The following is a 9,624-nucleotide window of genomic DNA, read 5'->3' on the forward strand; positions in this document are numbered from 1 at the left end:
ACAAAGCAGCAAGCCTCGTGGGCAAGTTTATTGGAAGGATGGAGAGTTAATTAAACGAATAAATAACGCGACAAAGGGAAGAGTGGCCGGTGTACTCTAACGGGACAGTTCTCTCGCCGTTCTCCTCTTTCAGGAGGGCGTCGCTCGCCCGCCCGTTCCGCACTCTGCAAATATACACACGTATATATATTCCGCGCGAACGACCCTTCCGCTCCCACTCTAATTCATCCTTTTGCCTTCTTTCCGGCTGCCGCGATTTTCTCCGCGATCCGCTCTCCCCCCACCACTCACTCCCCACTACTCGTCCCCGCCCACTTAATTTTCTCCGCTGTTATTGTTTTCACCGTCTCTTTTTCGCGCGCCGTTCGCACGAGAACGCGATACTACCGGCGAATTCACGGCCGGTGTTGATTTTACGAAGGGACTTGTTAATTAAAAAGGTCCCCGTGGCTCGGTGTTTGCTCGACGGTTTATCGCCCGCCCGCGATGGATGAAACGTTGAACACGCCCGTCGAGGATGCGCTACGAAACGCTTTCGATTTCAGGTGGCAAGTTTTTTTCAATCCTTTTTTCGACGTTTCGTTCGTGACAGAGAAAAGAGAGAGAGAGAAACGCGAAAGAATAAATCGACGTCGAATTGCTTTACGTAGTTTATTAGTTTATTTAAATTCGATTCGAATGCGTGAAGAGCATAGTTGCTTGGAAAAATATTGTAAATAAGTTTATTCGCGAAGCTTCGAGCTCCCGATCGCTTCCGATTATTGCCGAGTTGGCCCGAAGTCTCTAATTTCGAACGTATCGTAATGTCGAATTCGTAATCCTTATAAACTTTGCGTTACAGATGAAATAAAGTTTAAAAATAATACGCGATGAAATTTAATCGACGTGTAATATACAACTCAAGATAAAATAATAAATTAGCAGTCAATTTCGAAAGTGTTGCAAAATATCCAACCAAGAATCGACGTCACAGTTCGCTCGACGTTTTAAAGGCTTTCTAACCTCCTTCCACCAACTTTATCGCGTTCCCCCTCTCCTCTCCGGCTAATTTTTCTTCGCCTCCTTTTTTCACAAGCGTTATTAAATCCACGAAAGCAGAAACTCTGCGAAACCCGGCCTTGCTCCCGGAACAATTAATAACCGGCCACGGTGAGTTATTTTTCCCCTCTGTCTCCTCGTTATGCTCCCTCGTTTAGCCGAGTTTACGCGAAGTTTAGCGAGCAAATCGGATTCCTATCCGCGTTCCTATAGCGCGGTATCTCAACCGCCCAAACCTTCCGTCTCTTCCCTGTCTCCGCCTCTGTTCGCGGTTCCCGGTTCCCACCATGGCCCCGACGAATCTTTGGCGCCGGAGGTGATGATTAACCCGAAGTAAACAACCGCCCAATAACATGCTAATGCGGACTGGGATAGCCGGGTCAGGCCGAGCGAGGAGGTGGAGACGGCGAAAGCTGCTAGGGAATCGAAAATGAAATTTCATGCAGATAGAGAGATCTGATTTCCCTCTCTCTCTCTCTTTATCTTTCGTGGCTGGAGGAATTTATTAATCGATCGGCAATAAGAGAAATCGGGTATGGCGAATTTGAAATAATTATGCCATAATTATGCTCGCCATTAATTCCATCTACGAGAAAATGTATTTTAAAGAACGTGTCGATTATCCATTATCGCTTCGAAAGAGATTTAATTATTTAAAAAATTTTCATTCCGTTAAAAGTTCCGACGGAATGAGAATTCGGATATAATACGGGGATGAGAGCAAGAAATTGAACAACCCTGTGAAATTAACCGGATCAAAACACCATCAATTCAGGAAGGCAGACGACACAGTCAGACGAGTCGATCGCTCATGATTACCGGTCGCAAAAACGATATATTATTATGCGTGACGATATTGGATGGAGAGGTTTGGAAAAGTTTCGAGGGAGGGAGGGAGGGGGTGCACGATGCATCACGTACGCAACATCATACGTTAATCATGATGCATTAGACGCTGCTAATAATGATCTCTCGTGCATTCCTCCTCCTCCACCTCCTATTTCTCCACTTCCTAGATAACGAAATATTTTTCCAGATTCGGGTTATCGCGCACACGATCATATTTGACGTTGATTCAAATGAAAATTCACCGGCGTTTGGAAAGTAGGTTTTAATCGCTTTGCTTTAATTGGAACATCAATTTCAATATAAAAATGTGATTGAAATGTCAAAAGTGATTGTTGCGAAAATTATTTTCTCGTGCCGGGCAAAGCGAACGTGAAAAATAAAATTTGTTTTTACGGTCATTTTGTTTTCAGTTGATTTCGCGTTTCGATACATGGCGAATATTTCGGATATATATATATATTGTATATGAAGTATATTTATTTAATATTTTGCTCTTTTTTTTTTCTGTTATTGGATAGAACACTTATCGTTGGATGGAAGGAGGGGGAGGAAAAAAATATTGAAAATACAATTGCAAAATTTATCTCGTTTCGATCTCGTGTAAAAAATAACGAATTTCATAATTTACAAATAAATTTTGTCAACACGCGTGAACAATTATTCACGATCATTATAGTTCAAGCATTATAGCGTTACATTTTACAACAACCGGTTTAATTGAAAGACAAAAAGAAAAAGAAAAAGAAATGATAAATTGTTAAATGTAACGCATTGTATTACAATTTAAAACTGTGGAAATGTAATGATCGTGTTAAAATAATTAATGAATAATAAAGCGGACAACACAACGAGTCAGCCAATTTGACGAGAGATCGATGAGAAATAACGTGTCGTTACGTGTTTCGAGGACGTAAGTCCACGTACGTTCCATTTCTCTAGGTTAAGTTTTATCATTTATTCATACACGTTGCATCAATGAAACGTTTAACCTTTTCGTTTAAACGTTATCGTTCAACCATCGTTTCGATAATTTTCAACAATAATTATACAAGTTTCGTACTTGGGCCACAACGTTGATCGTAATAACAAATAATTTTGTAAAGTTCAAGATAAAAAAAAAAAAAAAAAAAAAAGTTTTATTTATAGGTTCACGAAGGCGCGATAAAGTCGGCCAATTTCCAAGAAAAACAAATTAATGCGCGAGAGAAATCACGAAAGATCGAGGAAAGCCCAATTATAACGGGGGCAAAAGAGATAATCGTTTGACGGATAACGATGTTAAACAGCGAGAAAAGGACGTATCTATATAATTACATCGATCGTTTTTTCATCGAAACTTGAAATGTTGAGCACGAGTTCCGCGATATCTCGAACAGATATATATATATATATATATACACAAAGGAGGACGGAACGAGGATAATTACCACTTATTTATGTAGCATAATAAACAGAGCACACGCCAAGTTTCAATCTCCGATCAAAGGATCTTTTTTTTAAAAGATTCATGATTTAATAACGATCGTGCAGAGTTTCCTTGATATAATACGATAATATCTGGATTAAAATAAAATACGATACCCTATTCTAAAAAGGATTCTCACTAGTGATATCGTTATCAAAGGACGAACGAAATCCTTGGCATAAAATCAAATAAATTACCTATATCTACCCCCTCTGACATTCCTTAAAATTATATAATTTTTCGAAGAAAAGAAAGAAAAAAATAATTCTTCGTTAATCCAAATCTAATCCAAAAAAAACCTAAAACTCTCGATCCTGGAAAATTTTCGACTCGAAAATTTCGAGGGCGAACACATTATATCGAGCGACTCTATTTCCGAGGAGGAGGCGAGGAGAGCGGAGGCGTAGAGATCGATCGGCCAAGAAAAAACTCGAGGGGATAAGAGATACAGTGGTGCTCGATTATAATCACCCTCTCAATCAAAGGCCCTTCGCCGTAAACAACGGGAGAGCTGCAGCCATGAGGCCGCGGCCGGCAAAATACCACGCGGTAAGTGGGTCGTTGGGACGAGCAAAACTTTTCCTTTCTCCTTGCGAGGGGCAGGGGGGAACGCACGCTTTAGCATTCGTTGTACGCGACACCTCCGCTTGGCTGTGGCGTGTGGTGGGGGTGCTTCCCCCATGCTTCGAGCTTGAAACGAATTTAGAAACCGCGAGATCCGGGTACGGCCGCGAATAATATGCATAACGCGCTTCTGATGTCACTGTTCCGCGATTTTCCGTGCACGGACAGATGGTTAAGTCGAATTCTGTATTTTTCTTCTCCTTTCTTTTTTCGAATCCTTGAGAAAAGTGGAAAGTAATTCCATATATAATTTAATTGTGGAAAAGTATATCGAATCGATAAAAAGAATTTTTCAATTTTCCTTTAACACGAAACGTTATACAAATTCCTGTATATCCTCTAAGAACAACAAATTCGTGCAACACGCGTGCGAGAAATAAAATTAACCTTTCGTGTTAACATGGTGATATCGTATCTGTACACGCACTATGAGCATAATTCACTAAATTATATATTATACATAACATTCATAAATTGAACGTTCGTTAATGGTAAGCATAACATTAATTCGTAATAAAAGCTAAAAATAAAAAAAGAAAAAGAAACAACAATTAAAAATTAAAATCTCCTCGTTTTGCTTAATTATGATCGGAATATTATAGGAGGATTCACTCGTTAATTTTGCCTTGCAGATATCGACCAATTTCCGGTTCAATATCATACCGTGTGCAACACGGATGGACGAAGAAGAAGGGGAGTTTCACGTAGTATACGTCAACTATCCGACTTTATGTTTCCACGATGACAATGGCAATGGCTATGGTCCTGGGAATGCGTTACGAGTCATATTACTGCGCTTCCAGTCTGAGCATCCATCAGTGGCTCTACCTACTTCGCGGTCGCTTTACAGATCTGACAAATTGCGCCACCACCGTGTCTCTCGCTCATTTCTCTCTCTCTCTCTCTCTTCGTCGTTCTCAACACTTCGAAGAATTATCGTCGACGGATTAATCCTTCGAATATTACGTTTGGAGAGAATATTAGAATCGTTATACTTTTTCTTCTTTTGTATCGAGGGTCTTATTTATAATATAAAAATCAAATAATTTGACGATAAACAATTTTTGTTCTCACAAAAATAAAAGGTAGAAGAATTATTGTCGATATATCAAGGGTTAATACTTTGGATACATTTAAGGAGTAAAAAATATTTGGGATATATATATATATAATATTGGATGATGAAATTAAAGATCAGGTAATTTTTGGAGGTTAAATTGTTAAATTAAGTGAAAGTTAAAAAGTTATTAAAAAAAATCATAAGAGGATGTTTAACGATCGTGTGCAATGAATTTTTATTATTTTATTTACGTCATAAGCATAAACCGCTTCTACTTGTTGCGTTCCCATAGAAACAGATGTGTTGAGGTAAACAAACAAATGGAAATAATTGCGAATATTAAGCATAACCGTGTCGAATCACGAAAAAGAATTTTACAATCCATAAGTTAATAATTTACGCGCTATAAATTGTGCCCAACTCGTACGGAGAATCGATGTTTGCAGATGTTTTGCGCAATTTAAATATTTATTCAAATTCGTTCCACCACGTTTTATCCATTTTTCTTCGATGATATCGAAGGCAAAGTCCAAGAAATGACGTCCTTTCTTCCCGTGATATTTTTCTTTCTTTCTTTCTTTCTTTCTTTCTTTTTTTTTAATTCGCAGAAACGATCGGCAAGCTTTCGTTCGCCGTAATCCAACGATTCCTCCGAACGAGATTGTCCTTCGTTTCAAGTTTCCATGGGTGGATCGATAATTGCATACACGTATCACTTACGGCTGTTAGTCATGATAATTTGATATCGTATAACGCGCAGCTCATCGTATAGCCTTCCAGTCTAATCGAAAGGATGTTATATACGTACGAAATAAACTTAATAAATATTTCTCAAGTTTAATTTTTCATTTTAAAAAAGAAAGACATTTTACATAAACGCGCAAATACTTTGGATTCGTTGTAATGTAAAATTTTTAACGTGAATTTGAATTTATCGTCAAGGGGATATGAGGAAAATATTTATTATTATATAGTATTCATCGTTTTGTGAAAGGATATGTAAAATGTATTTATTACCCGAGCTTATCCATTATTTTAAATTAAATAACGATATATATATATATATATATAAATATGAACTCGTTAATGAAGATCGATGGGATTGAATTGTTTAAATGAAACGTCTGGATAAATTATACATTATTTTTAAAATCTCTACGATGATATATCTTCATACTATTATTATAAAATATGCATAAAAATTCAATCGAATTATTTTGGAAATTATAACTCGTGTTGACTTGGAACTCTGTCGATCTGTCGATTAAAAAAAACATGAAGTATAGAGACAAAGAACGAATAATAATTTACCTTGTGCCGCCTGGATCAAGAGAGGGAAGAATTAGCGGACATTCGCAACATTATGAGAGGAATTAATTATGGAGCAAGAGGGGTTTGGCGGATAACAAGCAGCTTTCGTCGCGATGCCCAATAATTTCAGATCATATACTTTTCAGCAACAAAGAAAATCAAAAGGCGCGCCCCTGCTTTCGAAATTGAAAGAAGAATCGGACGCCTTTGTCAAAATTATCGAAAAAACGGAAAGATTACTTTTAAACAAGAGAATTCAGAGGGAGGGAATATTTGTTTTATCTTACACGAAATATTATACATTAAATATTTAACAATTAAAATTCGTATGCATCCGATCTCCCTTTTTAATCATTGAAATTCGATCATTCTATTTCCTTACAACTATTTAAAAATTTACAACATTATAAAACTTAAATTCGTTACACAAATTGTGTTTCATTTAATTTTTCACGTTATATTTTCTACTGACTTTTCTACGAATCTATAGATTAATCAATTACACGACAAAGTTTTATCAAATTATAATATCATAGAATTTTAAACGAGTGAAAAAAGAACGTGGCAAATTTTTCAAATTTGAAAGCTATTTATCAACTTTTATTTTTATCCATATATTCTTAAATCACTCAAATTCAAATGAAAAAAAAATCCTATCATCCTTCAATTTAAAAATAATTTATCGTCCTCTCTTCTTATTTTATTAATCTACAAGATTACTCATACGAAAAATATAATAAAAATCGTATCAACCAGCTAATTTCTAATTTCATCAACTACCCATGATCTAACGTTAAAAATGAGTCAAGAATTCCGAAGAAAAATAATTATCAGAGAGAGATGACCTCATAAGTGAGATACTTTATTATAATATTTAACAGATGAATCAAATCTTTATTTAGATCCCATACTCGCAATCAATTCTCTTAAACGAATACCACAAATAAATTATCCCCCTCGTCCAAAATTTCAATAAACGGTCGAAAGAAAATCGTCCACCTGCCCTGAAAGAAAGAGAAGAAAATCTGTGGAAAATCTTCGATTATGAGCCCGGCCCTCGGCTCACTCACGGGCCAAGCCGAGAGTTCCTTTATTTCCCGAATGTCGGACGTGTCGTCTCCCGATCGCGTTTCCAGGGCCTTGTTACCATCCCCAACACGCCACGTCCGCCGCGTCAGGAAAGAAAAAGGATCGCTCGAGCGTGTTGGATCTTATTGTCGGTATAAGTAGTCGGGCAGAGGAGGGAAAACACGTCGACACAGAAGAGGAGGAAGAAGGGGCTTCGTATGTGTGTGTGTGTGTGTGTATATCCACCCTTCCATGGTGCATGGAGCACGCGACGACGATACAATTTGAAGCTTTGCGCCCAGAAGCATGTGACAATATCACGGCTACGCGGTACGTGCTCGGTGTATGTACGCCTCCTCTCTCTCTCTCTCTCTCTCTCCCTCTTCCTCGCTCTCCGTCCTTCTCACTGCTGGTAAGGGAAGAAGATGGTTACGGATAGGGGGAACGACGTTTCTCTCCACGATCTTTCTCCCGTGTATTTGGATTTGTCGGATTTGTAAGATTTCTACCACCGACGATACCTACCACCCCCTCCTCCTCCCCGCGACCTCCTCCTCCCCTTTCTTTTTGCGGATTACCTCGAGTTTGCGATATTTAGTTTCGCTTCCGTGCAAATATCTCCTCAGCGTTTTGTACTTTTACAAAGGGGGTTTAAGATAGTCTAGATTTTGTCGAAACGAAATTTTTACGTTTGGATATCTCGAGTTGCGATGCATTCTGCTTTTCGACGATTCTCCATTGTTCTTTTTTTCTCTCTCTCCACGGGGAAAAATGGGAACGAAATTTTTTTTCTCGATATCTCTCGAGGTGTTTCGTTTTTTTTTCTTTTTGACGGAGTGGAAGGAAGTTTTTGTGCGACACTTAAGAGTTAATTATGGTATTATATTGGTCCGTTTTTCGTGTAACCTCGGCCGTTTATGGTTATTTGGTTGATTGTTATTATATTTTGGACGATAAATTGTCGTGAAGTAAGTTCAATTATTGAATTTTGCCCATCAATTTGTTGATGGTGAAGTGTAACAAAGAAGAGGTTTATCGATTTTTTAAATAAGTTGTATAATCAAATTCTAAAATATATATCAAATAAATAAAATATTTATATTGGATGTATAAAAAAAAAAAAAGAAAAGAAAAGGAAAGGAAAGTCCAGATTTTCTTGAAATCTGAATTCTGATCAGTCAAAAGAAAATATTCGAAAAATGAGCTAAAATTGATTCGTGAATTACTTGAACGAGAATTGTAACGAATACACGTTTTTATTATAAATTGTAATTTTATTTTAATAAACGATCATTTGCGATTCGATAATTAAAATATCTTCTCTCTTGTATAATCTACTTCAAAATTGCAAGTCCAAAGTCCAACAGTTTATTTATTTCAAAATCATAAATTCGTAGATTAATGCGGAATTACGGTTATCGCCGAGAGAAGAGCAACTATTGATAAAAGTACGTAATCTACGTATCGTAGAATCGGTTTATTTTTACAAACGGATGATTTGTTATTAACACGCGTGTAATATAATATCGAGTAATCGAGTTTGTCGAGTTATATATTTTTACGAAATATAGAGAGATATATTCGAAGGCAAACATTCGTTTGAAAAATGATTCTACTAGATTTAGGTTGGCTTTTTTTTCTTTTTCTTTTCCTTTTTTCTTTTTTCTTTTTTTCTTTTTTTTTTTTTTTCACCGATTACTTCTTCTTACGTCAGTAATAGAACATTCTGGAACGATACGCACACGTTGATAAGATAACGCTTGTAACCAGATACAATTTAAAATCTTGAAACACAGTAAACACGAAGTGAAACAGAAACAGAATAGATTTCCTACGAATCGAAATACGAATTTAAACTTATTATCGAAAAATCGACGAGAAATAGAAAAATTATATATAAAATTGTGAGTGAAAAATACATATATCCCTATTTCCTAATTTGAATATATAATTGATCGATTTATATAAAAACCATGATAAAACATGTTGTTTTCCAATAGAAAGGATATAAATTTAGATATCGAGTGAAGATATTTTCATTCGAATATATTTTAACTCGAATTACTATTCAATATCTCGTTTTACAACGTTTCAAACGTTTCGACAAACGAAAAATATTCAATCTAAGAGATTATTATATTAATACGTTGATAAACGATACTTCGATCGACGTCTCTCCCTCAAAAAAAAAAAAAAAAAAAAAAAAAAA

The 9,624-nt window shown here is 36.5% G+C and overlaps 1 protein-coding gene across 7 annotated transcripts in view; it reads right to left on the reverse strand.

Moving 5' to 3' along the window:
* LOC102677923 (myb-like protein Q) overlaps positions 1–9,624 on the reverse strand; it is a 204,613-nt gene that overhangs the window by 108,642 nt on the left and 86,347 nt on the right. The gene's annotated exons all lie outside the window — the stretch shown is intronic.

Source organism: Apis dorsata, unplaced genomic scaffold (assembly GCF_000469605.1).
Source record: "Apis dorsata unplaced genomic scaffold, Apis dorsata 1.3 scaffold_216, whole genome shotgun sequence".
In the NCBI taxonomy this organism is placed as follows: domain Eukaryota; kingdom Metazoa; phylum Arthropoda; class Insecta; order Hymenoptera; family Apidae; genus Apis; species Apis dorsata.